Here is a 14371-nt window from a genome sequence, read left to right as displayed (position 1 = left end):
TATTTTACTTGTCAAGAAAAACGAAAAGAATTACGACCCTTCTACACTTGTCAATTTTTCTACTATCAATCGTAAATATTTATCTGACTTGCCGGTGGCGGTCGCTTTAAAACTTTACTGATGCGATCGAATTTTTTGTTAGATGTTACCTGGCGGTAGTTTATTAAACTCATACAAAATGATGACAGCGAAATTTATTGTCGCTGTTATAAATAAAATGCAGGTTTGTTCTAGACAGTGGCTCTCATATGGTCATTTATGTTTTGTAATTATTATTGGAAATACTCTTATTATAGTCACTGTTGCAATGCGTGTAAAGTCTGTACACGAACATTACTCTTAAGATCCCTAGGAATGGGACATTTGCCAGATTGTTGTTCGTTTTTCTTTGGGCAATATATAATGACATCGGCTCGGTTTTCGTTAATTTTTTAAGGGTTTATAAAAAAGGATATATGGGCGGCCCAAAAAATAATAACTTTTTTTTTTTGAAACGGTTACCCCATTTTTTTTTTTCTATTACATCCAAAAACCTTATATATGAAATTTTATGTCGATCATGTTAACGTTAACCCGTGCCACGAGAGGGGTCTTTGTTTCCATAATAATTTGTTTTGGGCCAAAGTTGCATTTTCACGAAAATTACCTAAAATTCGCATTTATGGTCGTGGCTAAAAAAATGAATCCTACACAAATTGTGAAAATCGGATCGGATTTTGGTATAGCTCCGATAAACCGATTTTAGGTATTTTGGGTCCTATATGGATAGCTATACCGGAATTTTATCCGATTTTTACAATTTTTTGTAGAATTCGTTTTTTAACCATAAAATTTCATATAAAAGGTTTTCGGATTAAATGGAAACAATTTAGGAGATGGGCGCTTAAAAAAAGTGAAAAAATTAAGTTCGACCGGCCCGAAATTTTTTTAACCTCCACCATAAAATATTCTGATACTAAATATGGAATATTATTTTCTTTCCTGTCCACAATTTTATGTGGAAATATATTGTGACCACCGAACTAAGGTAAAAAATTTATTTAAAAATGTTTTCAATCGGGCGGCACCTTTATATGGGGCTATATCAAAGTGTGGACCTATGTTGAAAATTTTTGGTGGAGAACTTTTGTGACCACTGAGAACCTCAAATGTCGAATCACAGATAGTTCGGTTAACAACTGTAGCTATCCTTCCCAAAAAAAACCTAAAATCGGGTAGTAACTTTATATGGGTCTATATCAAAACATGAACAAAAGTAGGAAGCCAATTACAGATAGTCCGGTGTAAACATATAGTTGAACTTGTGAAAATACCTAAAATCGGAAGGTGTTGACAATTTTTGGTCGAATGTCCTACCGGTAGTTCGGTCAAAAAATGTGGATAGAATCCCCAAAACACCTATTATCGGGAGGTACCTTTATATGGGGGCTTGTACCAAAAACATAGAACTTTATTGACAATTTTCAGTGTATTGACAAATTTCCGCTAGGAACCTCAAACCGCAAATTACCGCTAGTTCGATTAAAAACTGAAACTAAAATCGCCAAAATGCACAAAAATTGGGGGCTATAACTAAACAGGGACCTGTCGTGACCATTTCTGGTGGGGACGTCTTGTCACCAATACGGACCTCAATTGTTATATTATAGATAGTTCGGTCAAAAAGTGTAGCTAAAATTCTCAAAATATCGAAAATCGGGAGGTACCGTTATATGGGGGCTATACCAAAATTTGGACCTATGTTGACAATTTTCGGTGGAAATGTTTTTGGACCATTGAGAATATCAAATGATAAATTACAGTTAATTCGGTCAAAAAGTGTAGCTAAAATTCTCAAAATACCGAAAATAGGGTGGTAGCGGTACGGTATGGGGGCTATACCAAAATTTGGACCTATGTTGACAATTTTTGGTGGAGATGTTTTTTTTTTTCACTGGGGAATATGAAATGTTAAATTACAGGTAATTTGTTTAAAAATGTAGCTAAAATATTCAAAATACCGAAAATCTGGAGGTACCGTTATATGGCCGATATACGTGAACCTGGAACTATGTTGACAATTTTTTGTGGAGATGTTTTGTGGTCATTGGAAATATCAAATGTTAAATTACAGGTACTTCGGTCAAAAAAATTTAGCTAAAATCCTCAAAATACCGAAAATCGGGACATATGTTACCAATTGTTTGTGGAGAGGTTTTGTGACCATTGGAACATCAAATGTAAATTACAGGTAATTATTTCAAAAAATGTAGCTAAAATCCTCAAAATACGGAAAAACGGGTGATACCGTTAAATGGGGGCTATACCAAAATTTTGACCTATGTTACCAACTGTTGGTGGAGAGGTTTTGTGGACATTGGGAACATATTATGTTAAATTACATGTAAGTCGGGAAAAAGGTGTAGTTAAAATCCTCAAAATACATATAGGGGCCATACCAAATAATGGACCTATGTTGACAGTTTTTGGTGGATATTTTTTGTGATTACTAGGAAACTCAACTGTGAAATTACAGGTAGTTCGGTCAAAAATTATAGCTAAAATCCTCCAAATACCATTATATGGGGGCTATACTAAAACATGGGCCCATAATGATGGTTTTTTGGAGATGTTTTTACCACTGGAAACCTCAAATGTAAAATTACAGGTAGTTCGGTCAAAAAGTGCAGGTGAAATCCCCAAGATACCGAAAATCGGGAAGTACCGTTATATGAAGCCTATACTAAAACATGGACCTATGCTGAACGTTTTCGGTGGAGATGTTTTGTGACCAATGGGAACTTTAAATGTTAAGTGTAGTTCGGTCAAAAATCTAAAATCGCCAAAATACCGAAAATCGGAAGTTAGCGTTATATGGGCCGATATAGCCAGTTTTCGATCTTGACCTGCCTATGCACAGTGGTTCCGCCCGTGGACAAAAATCGAAAAATTGATGGCGACAAATTTTATTGCGATTGAAATAAATATTCTCTAAACATATCAAATTTTTAACATCCAGCCTTATTTTTGTAAATTTACACCGGTTATACGCCAAGTTAAGTCAAAGAAGTTGTGATTTGTATGTGAGGCCTTAAAAACGAAAAGTACACCCGCAAAGCATTCGTAGGTTAAGAGTAAAATTATAAAAAATTGGACAAGTAAATGTGCAATTTTCAAAAGGAAACTTATAGGTGATGGCATTGGCAATGTTTTTATGAAAAAACAAATTCATAATTCGTTTTCTATTATTTTCTATTTTTAATATAATTACTATTATTTATGTTGAGTTTTACTAATGTTGTGCGCATTTGTCTCTAGTTTACGCTAAGTTATTCCTCTTACACCACGCCCGTAAAATCGTCAAAATTCCGAAAATCGGGAGGTACGTTTATATGGGAGCTATACCTAAACTTGGACCTATACTGAACATTTTTGGCAAGGAGGTATTTTGCTCACTCAGAACTCAAAATGCAAATTACAGCCAAATCGGTTGGAAAATTTCGCTAAAATTGTCAAAATACAGAAAATCTGAGGGTACATTTATGGGTGACGTAGGGGATGAATGATACCAAGCAACGGTCTTGACCGGCTTTAACATGGCAAAGCCCAGGATTTATCGCGGTCCCTCTTTCATCTCAAGTGGACACTGACCTCCCCGTGGTGTCACCTGGGGAGCTGCCTTTAACATCCGTTGAAGGTAGCGAGCTAACATGTGCCGCGCGTTCACCCATAAGAACGTTAAAAACTTGGGTTGGGCGTTGGGCTAGTCACTCACCCCGTCAAAACACCGCCTACTATGAAAAAACAAAGAAAAAGAAGAAAAACAAATCCCTCTAAAGTTGACGAACCCCGCAAACGTTTTAAGGACCATGATCTGCGAATCTGCACCTGGAATGTCAGGACTCTCTACAGAGCAGGTGCAATTTGCGCACTGGCGGATGTACTTGACAAGTACAATGCTGATATTATCGCCTTACAGGAAGTGCGATGGAACCGGGCAGACGTAAAAATAACAAACGATTACGCACTGTATTATAGCTGCCATGAAACGAAACATGAGCTAGGTGTTGGATTTATGGTGAATAGGAGGCTTAAAAATCTCGTCTCCAGCTTCACTCCTGTTGATGAGAGAATTGCCACAATCCGAATAAAAGCAAAGTTTTTTTAACATCAGCCTCATCTGCGCCCATGCCCCGACCGAAGAGAAAGATGAACAGACCAAGGATATATTCTACGAGCGCCTAGAGAGAGTATATGACCGCTGCCCTGGCCACGACATTAAGATTGTTCTAGGAGATTTTAATGCTAAAATTGGAAGGGAAAATATATTCGGTCCCACGGTCGGTAAACTCAGTCTTCATGAGGTAACATCCGACAACGGAATGAGGCTGATTGATTTTGCAGCGGCAAAGAACATGGTAGTGAGCAGCACCAGATTCCCACACCTCGACATACGCAAGGCTACGTGGATATCCCCGGATGAAAAAACAAAAAATCAGATTGATCATGTTGTGATAGATGGAAGACACTCGTCCAGTGTGCGAGGTGCGAACATCGATTAGGACCATTTCCTTGTGGCAGCCAAGGTACGCACTCGTCTTAATGTTGCGGCAAAAGTGCGATCTAACACAGGACGGAAGCTGGATGTCGAGAAGCTGCAAACACAACAGACAGCACAAGCCTACTCCGCTAAACTGACTCGCATGCTGGAAAACAGCACTCCTTGTCCCGATAATGTAGAAGCACGTTGGCAAAGAATGTCGCAAAAACCATACTTGGGTACCAAAAACCTCCACCTAAAAATTTATGGTACGATCAGGAGTGTCGTAAAGCTACAGAAGAAAAGAACGCGGCATATAGAGCAACACTGCATTCAGTAGCAACACGAAGAACGAAAGAAACTTATCGGGAGAAGAGGAGAGAGGAAAAGCGTATTTTCAGAAGAAAAAAGAAGGACCAAGAAAAACGTGAGCGTGAGAAACTCGAGATGTTCAGGAGTCAGAATGAAGTCCGAAAATTTTACCAGAGTGTAAAACACCAGACTGAAGGATATGGTACAGGCACATTCTCCTGCAAAGATGACCAAGGGAATCTGGTAACTGATACAGATAGCGTACTGAGAATCTGGAAGGAGCACTTTATGAAGCTTTTGGTATCGAATATGGATGGCGATGAAGATACCCCAGAACCAATTGTAAATGACAATGTTGAATGTCTACCACCTAGCCAAAGCGAGGTTACGACAGCCATTAATCGGCTGAAAAACAATAAGGCAGCAGGAGCTGATGGACTTCCCGCCGAATTGTTTAAGACCGGTGGCGAAATGCTTTTAAGGAGAATGCATCAGCTAATTTGCGAAATTTGGCAGGAAGAAAGCATACCCAACGATTGGAACCTCAGCCTACTATGTCCCGTACATAAGAAAGGAGACAAAACGGTTTGTGCAAATTACCGAGGTATAAGTCTCCTTCCCATCGCATATAAAGTGTTGTCGAGCATACTGTGTGAACGGTTAAAACCCATGGTCAATGAAATAATCGGGTCATACCAATGCGGTTTTAGACCTGGTAAGTCGACAATTGACCAAATCTTCACACTGCGCCAAATATTGGAGAAGACCCACGAAAGACAAATCGACACATACCACCTATTCGTCGACTATAAGGCCGCGTTCGACAGCCCAATTAGAGCAAAGGTGTTTCAAGCCATGTCTGAGTTTGGCATCCCTGCAAAACTAATTCGACTATGCAGGATGACATTGGCTGACACAAGATCAGCGGTTAAAATAGGAAAGAACCTCTCCGAGCCTTTCAACCCAAAACGAGGTTTCAGACAAGGTGACAGTCTATCGTGTGACCTATTTAATATCCTACTGGAAAAGGTCATACGAGATGCTAATATATATACGGCCAGAGACAAAAACAGCACGATATGCAATAAAGATGTAATGTTGCTTGCATACGCAGATGACATAGACATAATAGGTAGATCAGCGTGAGCCGTAACAGCAGTCAACGGCGATAAGACGAAGTTTATGCTATCAACACGCAAGTCGTCCAGTAGACTCGGACCAACTGTGGATGTTGATAATTATAAATTTGAGATAGTAAATGACTTTATCTACCTCGGCATCGCCATAAATAAAATCAACAATATAAGCCTTGAAATAAAGAGAAGAATAATATTGGCCAACAGATGCTACTTTGGTCTAAGTAAACTGTTTAAAAGTAAAACCACCTCTCGTCAAACAAAACTTACGCTCTACCAGACACTGATACTACCCGTACTTATGTATGGATCTGAAGCATGGGTACTTGCGAAAGCAGATGAGGCAGAACTTGGTGTGTTTGAGAGAAAAATTCTTCGAAAGATTTATGGACCAATATGCGTTGACGGTGAATACCGACGTCGTATGAACCACGAGCTATACCAGCCGACCGACATCGATATAGTAAAACGTATCAAACTACAACGATTGCGTTGGCTTGGCCATGTCAGCAGGATGGATAAAGATGCCCCCGCCAAAAAGGCATTTGAATACGAGCCACTCGACGGTATACGCCCCAAGGGAAGGCCAAAACTCCGATGGAAGGACCAAGTTGAAGAAGATATCACAGAACATGGCATCCAAAGTTGGAGAAGTAAAGTAAAAGATCGGTGCGTTTGGAAATCTATTCTTAGTTCGGCTTATGGAACAAGACATTCTGTTTAATACAAAAGCCATCTAAGTAAGTAAGTATTTATATGGCGACTATACCTAAACGTGGACCTATATTGAATCTTTTTTGCAAGGAGGAAAATAACATCCAAATCGGTTGTTTAATTTGGCCAAAATCGTCAAAGTACCACAAATCGGGCGGTACCTTGCTATGGGAGATATACCCAAATATGGACCTACATCCACTAAAAATGGTTTTCTATCCTTTTGGCTTGTTATAAACCTACGTTTAAAATTTGGAGGAGGTAGCTCGATTAGAACTATTTTTGGCACTCTTTTCCATACAAGTGGGACCACTGTGCTATGGAAAAATATACGCGGGTGTAAAAATATAGGGCTCTAGATCAATTATTCCGGTCATTAGAGTGTTTACAACAGACGAACAGACGGAAATGGATAGATTGTCTTAGCATTTTATCCTGAACAAGAATATATACACATATACTTTATAGGGTCGCAAATGATTAGTTTTATGTGTTACAAACAGAAAAACAAATTTAATATAACCTCCATACTGTGGTGGAGGGCATAAAAAAGCAAAAAAATATTGTTTTTTGGGCCGCCCTAATGTTTAAAATTCATCATTAGGAGCATATTTTGCCCTCTTTACAATTTCAGCCTTACGGTTTACTCATTTCACTTTTTTCTCATAACATTAATAAAAACCATTGTATATAAACCAGTCCGCCTTGAGCCACTGTCATAGGCAAAAAAACAAACATCTGAAAAAACGTTGACTTATTTTTTTCATTCATCCGTTAAGTGATAAGACACGTTAAGCCATAAATTTTTAGAGTAAATATTGGGTAGCGCGTTGATCATTTTAGTTGGCAAGAGGTTGATACAAGAAAAGAAGGGTGGGTAAGAGTGGCAATGGCACTTGTTGGTGGTATTTGGAGTCACAATTTCACACCTTATCGATCGTTGTTTATGGTGGCCTCCCAGAATGTGTGTTTGCTCGTATGACAACAATTTTAAATGTTAACATTTATGTTCTACGGTTAATTAATTTTACAGGTAGGTAATGAAGAGAGAATGTACAGGTGAGAGAGAGAGTGAGAACCGTGTGAAATAATTGGAAATGGATGATAACACAAAAACAATTGAATGTGTACGAGAAGCCAATGGACTTGGGTAAACATAAATTATCGAAATTGATAATACCAATATTTAATTTTTTTTAATACAAGTGACAGTGTGTGAGTGCATGTATATTAATACGTTTAAATTTAGTAATGACTTAAGCCATGTTATTATTTTAGTCAAATTTTGAATGGTCTTAACAATTTCATTTGCTTGGGTTTTATTTAGTCGTTGACTACGGTTGGTGTGCACAACTTATTTTGGGACGCAAAATATCACTAAAAAGGATCCTGTTAAGCAATAAAAAATATTCTGTTACTTTACTTGGGTGAACGTTGTTTTATTTATTTATGGAATGAGGTTAAGTATTTTATTTCCATGGTAGAACTAAAATTCTCTGTGAATAAAAACTTGTAAAATTTTAAGATGTGTTGGAAAATATATGCGGATAAAAAGAGAAAAACGTTTTATGAAAAAATACAAAAATACTAAAAAAACGCGTTAATCCATTCAACAATATTAAATATCACGATTTTCAAAGTACAAGCATTTTAGAGGCTAGTACCAGACAAAGATATTGTATAAGTTTTACAATTTTCTATGTGACATGAAACCATTGAGTACTACTGACTACCACAAAATAGTTCAGGTGTTAGTGTGACACGGTGCACACTAAATGTATGATTGTCATTCCCAGGCAAGTCAACATCACATATTTAGTTGTGGTTTAAATTTAATAATCTAAAAATAAAATCTAATAATCTAACAAAATAATGGGATTGTGGAGACCAAATATTCACATACATACATATATCTTAAGAGAAAATATACTATTTTCATGTAAAACTCCCCATCGATCTCATGTGTGCAAAACAAATTATTCGGGGTCAAAGGTCATTTTTGGAGGCATTTTCAGTTTTTTAATTGTTCTCAAAAACGGTAAGACTTTGCAAAAGCCGGCTAAAGGAAAATTTGTATGTTTAATAATTGTCTACAAAAGTGTCCTTGATTTCTAAAAAGGACTTACCATTATCGAGATATCGCGATCTAAAGGTCAAATTAAAAATTAGCTGCGTACGTACATTATGAGGCGAACCGGTTAAAGTAACGACACTTGTGTTAGGTACTTCCATAAGCTTTCAAACGATATCCAGCAGTATTTTATGGTAGCAAATTTCGAAGTTTAAAATTTCATGAGTAGACCCTATTACATTTTGAAAATTAAGTAAGAATACAGCTGATTGTCACTTCTGCCTATACAGTTTGTCGGTGAGAGAGGTTGTTGAGGGGCAAAGGGTCACCATATGCCTCACCTCTCTCTCCGTCAAACGGACAATTGCCGCAAGGAAAATTGCCTAATGTAGATATGGACATTAGGGCTATAACCAAAACAAACAAAAAATACCTGGCCAGCACTCAATTGAAAATAATTACGTCATATTTTAATTTTATCAATATACATTGCGTGTTTAGTACATCGAATACATAAAATCGGGCGAAAATATATATGAGAACTATGTCCAAATCTAAGCCGATTTTTGTCAAAATCGGTGAAACTAAGAAAACATCCCATGTTAAATTTAAAGGCTATTTTTCATAAATTTACCGATTTTTAGCAAAATCGATGAAAGATATATGTATATGGAGGCAATATCCAATACCGATTTTTGTGAAATCAAATCAAAATAGGTAAAACTGAACAGGGGCCTGAGGAAACATCCCATGTTAAATATGAAGGTTATTCATCAAAAATTGAGCGGTTTATAGCAAAATCGGGGAAAGATATACATGGAAGCTTGTAGTGCTTTGTAATTATAATTAATAATTATTACAATAAACATTTAAATAAATAAAATGAATAAAAAATATATGGAAGGTATATCCAAATCTGACCGGTGCACGGTTGTCGAAATCACTGATCTAGCGGCGCGAAATAATTAACTTGTATACGAATGGAGATATGTTTCTGAATTTTTTCTCAAACGTAGTATGTGTCCATGGGTAATAATGGACTAAATATGAACAACATCGGCTAATATTTTGGTATAGCCCCCATATAAGGGTACTTTCTGATATTCGGTATTTTGAGAATTTAAGCTATCCTTTCCTTCCAAATTAGTCGTAATTTGGTATTTAAGGTTTCTAGTTTCTTAACTCTTCCACCAAAAATTGTGGACATAGATCCACGTTTTGGTATATGCCCCTTTTTATGTACCTCCCGATTTTTAGTATTTTGGGGGATTACAGCTACATTTTCCGCCCAAATTAGGTGTAATATGGTATTTGGAGTTCCCAGTGGAGACAAACATTCTCCACCAAAAATTGTGGACATAGGTCTACGTTTTGATATTGCCCCCATATAACTGTCCCACCCGATTTTTTGGTATTTTGAGGATTTATGCTACATTTTCCATGCTTTTTTTAGCAAGATTTGCAGCCAAAAGTTGATTATTCGGAATGTAGGAAGTCCAATTTAATTTGTCGAAAAAGATTTGGACTGGACATTAGAGAAATTTTACAGTTATGCTCCATTTAACAAAATTTTTGAAAATTTATTGCTATTTAACTATGTATGTATCTCCAGGTCCCAAACATTTAATTTACACCCTCCTCTATTAATAAAAATAAACTATGTTTACATTTATTACGAATTTATTTAACAATTAAGCAAATATAAAGCTAGATATTTTGAAACAATTTTCTAAAAATCTGATGCAGCAAAGTTTCTTGCACTGGATAGTGAATAGCTGAGAGAATATTTACAACAACAAAGTAAAAACAAAATATTAGTCAACAGAGTGTCTGTAATGGAAAACATTTCTCAGTTTTATAGTTTGATTTTGATCAATGGTTTTGACCAGTGTGCGGTGAAACTACTCAGGGGTCTAAGAAAATATCACATATAAAATTTGAAGGCTATTCGATTAAAATTGACCGAGTTATTGCAAAATCGGGGAGTGTTATATATGGGAGCAATATCCAAATTTGAGCCGATTTTTGTGAAAATCGGTATAGCTATTCAGGGGCCTGAGAAAATAACACATACATTAATGAAAGTATTTCATTGAATTAATATAAAAGTTTCATTGCATTATTTAAAAAATTCGTTTAATTTACTTTAATCAAATTCAATGAAACTTTTTTCATATATTTATGAAGCTCTACGTTGGCTCAAAATCAATGACAAATTTCATTAATATTACGTAGGATTTAATTTATATTACGTAGCTTTTTCTTTCAGTGTGTATAGCTTTTATAAGCAAATTGACATTTTTTTAAAATTTGAGTTTTTATCATATTTTACAATAACAACGTGGTTTTACAAGGACGATACTGTCAATGACAATATTTAAATACTAGGGTATAAATGGAAAGATGTCAAATTTAATCTGAGTTGGCCTCAAATTTACTCTATACATAATGTGCTACATTATACTCTTCATATATTTATTATGCGGCGCAGTCATGGTAGAACAATATAAGGTAAGAGCAAAACCCAGCTAACTGAACTGGGCTGTAATGTTAGTGTCAAAAGCCATACGACATTTTACAGCTAAACTTAAATAACGACGGGACGTACACAAATATTTCACCAACCTACCCAAACAACGCTCTCTGAGCGTCCGTATTATCCAAATACGTTGAGTCCCAAATCACATTTAAAACATACAATCCGCGACCGAAACTTACATAAATGTTTACATTCGTAAAACAAATAATTTTCCTTTGCAATGAATTGTATTTCATGTTTTTTGGGCTTTTGTTTTCAAAATACAAAACACACACATACAAAAGTTAAACTTTTTCAACTTACAAAAAGTATATGCTCGACGTATTTCGATAGTTCTCATAAGAATACATGTGTTCTACTTTGTTTACCACCCACGCCCTGGGTATACGTCCGTATATAGAAATGGGCCTAATATTTTTATTTCTATTTTCGATGTATAACAGGGATATACATATATTTTTTGCGGAAAAAATATATTATTCAGAGAAAAACTATTTCCCGTAAAGACTTCTTCATATCAATGATATGTAACCTCTTTCAAGCCGGAACAACGTGCCGCACATTATAACACCTCTTACAGAAGCGGTACAATATTTTTTTAATATGTGTGATATTTTGTTAAATGAAATGAAAAATTAAGGGCCTAATAAACACATGCTTCTTTGATTTTAAAAACAAAAGTTTGAAACAGCTTCCCCTTTTTCAATGAATTTTTAGCGACCCCAAACATTTTTGTAAGAATTCTACTTTTTGGGTGAAATTATCCATTTAGTAGAATGATATGGCTGCTTTAAAATTGAAAATGTAACGAATTTTCATTTATGTTTTTCAAAATATTCAATCAAATGTGAAAAAAATTAGTTTGATAAATTCCAATTATTTATACATTTCCTTATTTTGTTTACATGTACCGGTGACAGTAACGTTACAAACAAAAACAAATCCCTTTGTGGTTGTTGTTGAGTTGTATTTCTTGTAGTATTTACATTACCTTCTTTGTTCTACCATGCGATGCAGTATAGAACATATTAGAAATCTATTTTTTAAATTTTGAAATATTCTGGGTAGATCCTAATAAATACTGACATTTAAATTTATAAAAAATAAAAAACCAACTGATTGTCACTGACACCTTGTATTATTGCACCATGGTTTTTATGTGAGTTATATGAAAATTTTTGAACAAATTTTAAATGTTTGGTGAAATGTTTTAAAAAGTTTTTATTAAAAATTTGTTTTCCAATTTTTTAATTTTAGGATTTTTTAATGGCGTTTGACGTTTTTTAATAGACTGGAACATATTAAAACTCAAAAACCGTCATAAATTGATGCAAAATATGAAAAAATTAAAAATGTTAACTTTAACTATATCTGTGCTATGTGCAAACTTTGGACCAAATCGATTGCTCACTTCGAGAGTTATCGTTCACATCTTCGAACTTAAACTAAGTTTGGACAAAATATTACGAATGCCAAATTTTAGAGCGAATCTATTCATTCGTTCGAGAGTTATCGAGCGCACCAGCAAGCCAGACAGAAGGATGAACGGACGGACATGGCTAAATCGACTCCAAATTGTCTGAAACAGATTTCGTCCAAACATACTTCGGATATAGAATCATTATTTCGATGAAGCACATGTTTGTTGGTATCAAAGTGTACACACCCTCTTTAGCCTAAGGCTCAGGGTATAAGAAGTGTTGCATATTACATTGTAGATATTTGTATACCCTCAGCATTTATGCTAACGAGGGTATATACACTTTCATACGGGCAAAATGTGCCTCATCGAAATAATGGATTTAGACCCCAAGTATGTTTGGGCGAAATGTGTTTCAGACAATTTGGAGTTGATTTAGCCATATCCGTCCGTCTGTCTGTCTGGCTGGCTGGAGCGCACGATAACTCTCGAACGAATCAACCGATTCGGTCCAAAATTTGGCCTTCGTAATATTTTGTCCAAACTTAGTTTAAGTCCGAAGATGGGTTATATGGGTCCATTCCTTCCGGTACCTCCCCCACAAAAGTTCGGAAATGTTCGGAAAATTTGTGCGCACGATAACTCTAGAAGGAAGTAACTGATTTGGTCCATACTTTGCACATCGTGAAATTTTTGCCAGACATAAATGAGGTTCCAGCATGGAGTCAATCGGTCCACTCCTTCGGGTACCTCCCACACAAAATTTTGGAAAAGTTCAGTTTAGGACCTGTTCACGAATAGCTTTGATTTTTGTTGTATCAGCTTGTATTCACTGCTCTCCATATAACGGCATAAGTTTCATCAGGAGCAAGTCCATACTTCCTGAGAAAATAGCCTGAAAGGTAAAAAGCCCTATGACACCGTGTGAAGTGGTTGGAGCCGACGATTCGGTCCAAAATTTGGTCCCCGTAACATTTTGTGCAAACTTAGTTAAAGTTCGAAGATAAGCCATATCGATCCACTCCTTCAGGTACCTGTCCACAAAAGTTCAAAAATGTTCGGAAAAATTGTGCGCACGATAACTCTTGATGGGAGTGACCGATTTGGTCCATACCTTTACATCGTAATATATCTATAAGATATAGCTCAGGTAAGAATATGGACTATATTTCTCCACTCCTTCGGGTATCTCCCACACAAAATTTCGGATAAGTTCCCTTTAAGGCCTGTTCTCGAATCACTTTGATTTTTGTTGAAGCAACTTGCATTCGCTGCAACAATTACGGCAGTAAACGTTTTTTCAGGGGCAAGTCCATACTTCTTGAGAAAACAGCCCGGATACTGCGTTCGTCCACACTTTGGATATTATAATATTTCTTCGAATATTAGATGAAATTGAAGGTGGTGTTTATAGGTCCACTCCTTCCGATACCTCCCCCACAGAAGTTTGAAAATATTCGCTAAAATGGAACGCGTGATTTGGTCCCAACTTTGGATCTCTAAATATTGTCGAAACTTAGTTTATGTTCAAATTTGGGTCATATGTGTCAAACCCTTGTGGTACCACCCACTTAAATGTTCAACATTTTTGTGTGGATCGAGGATCCTTTGAACATTTTTACCGAAGGTTTTCCTAGTGGTACTGTTTACAGCGATATTA

General features: G+C 36.1%; 1 protein-coding gene across 2 annotated transcripts in view; it reads right to left on the bottom strand.

Annotated features, from left to right (window-relative positions):
- Positions 1–14371, bottom strand: part of LOC141391782 (myosin-VIIa-like) — an 83402-nt gene that overhangs the window by 26946 nt on the left and 42085 nt on the right. The gene's annotated exons all lie outside the window — the stretch shown is intronic.

The sequence above is a fragment of the Musca autumnalis genome, unplaced genomic scaffold (assembly GCF_047663935.1).
Source record: "Musca autumnalis isolate F117 unplaced genomic scaffold, ASM4766393v1 scaffold_100, whole genome shotgun sequence".
NCBI classification, from domain to species: Eukaryota; Metazoa; Arthropoda; class Insecta; order Diptera; family Muscidae; genus Musca; species Musca autumnalis.
This window is presented reverse-complemented; position numbering and strand designations above follow the sequence as displayed.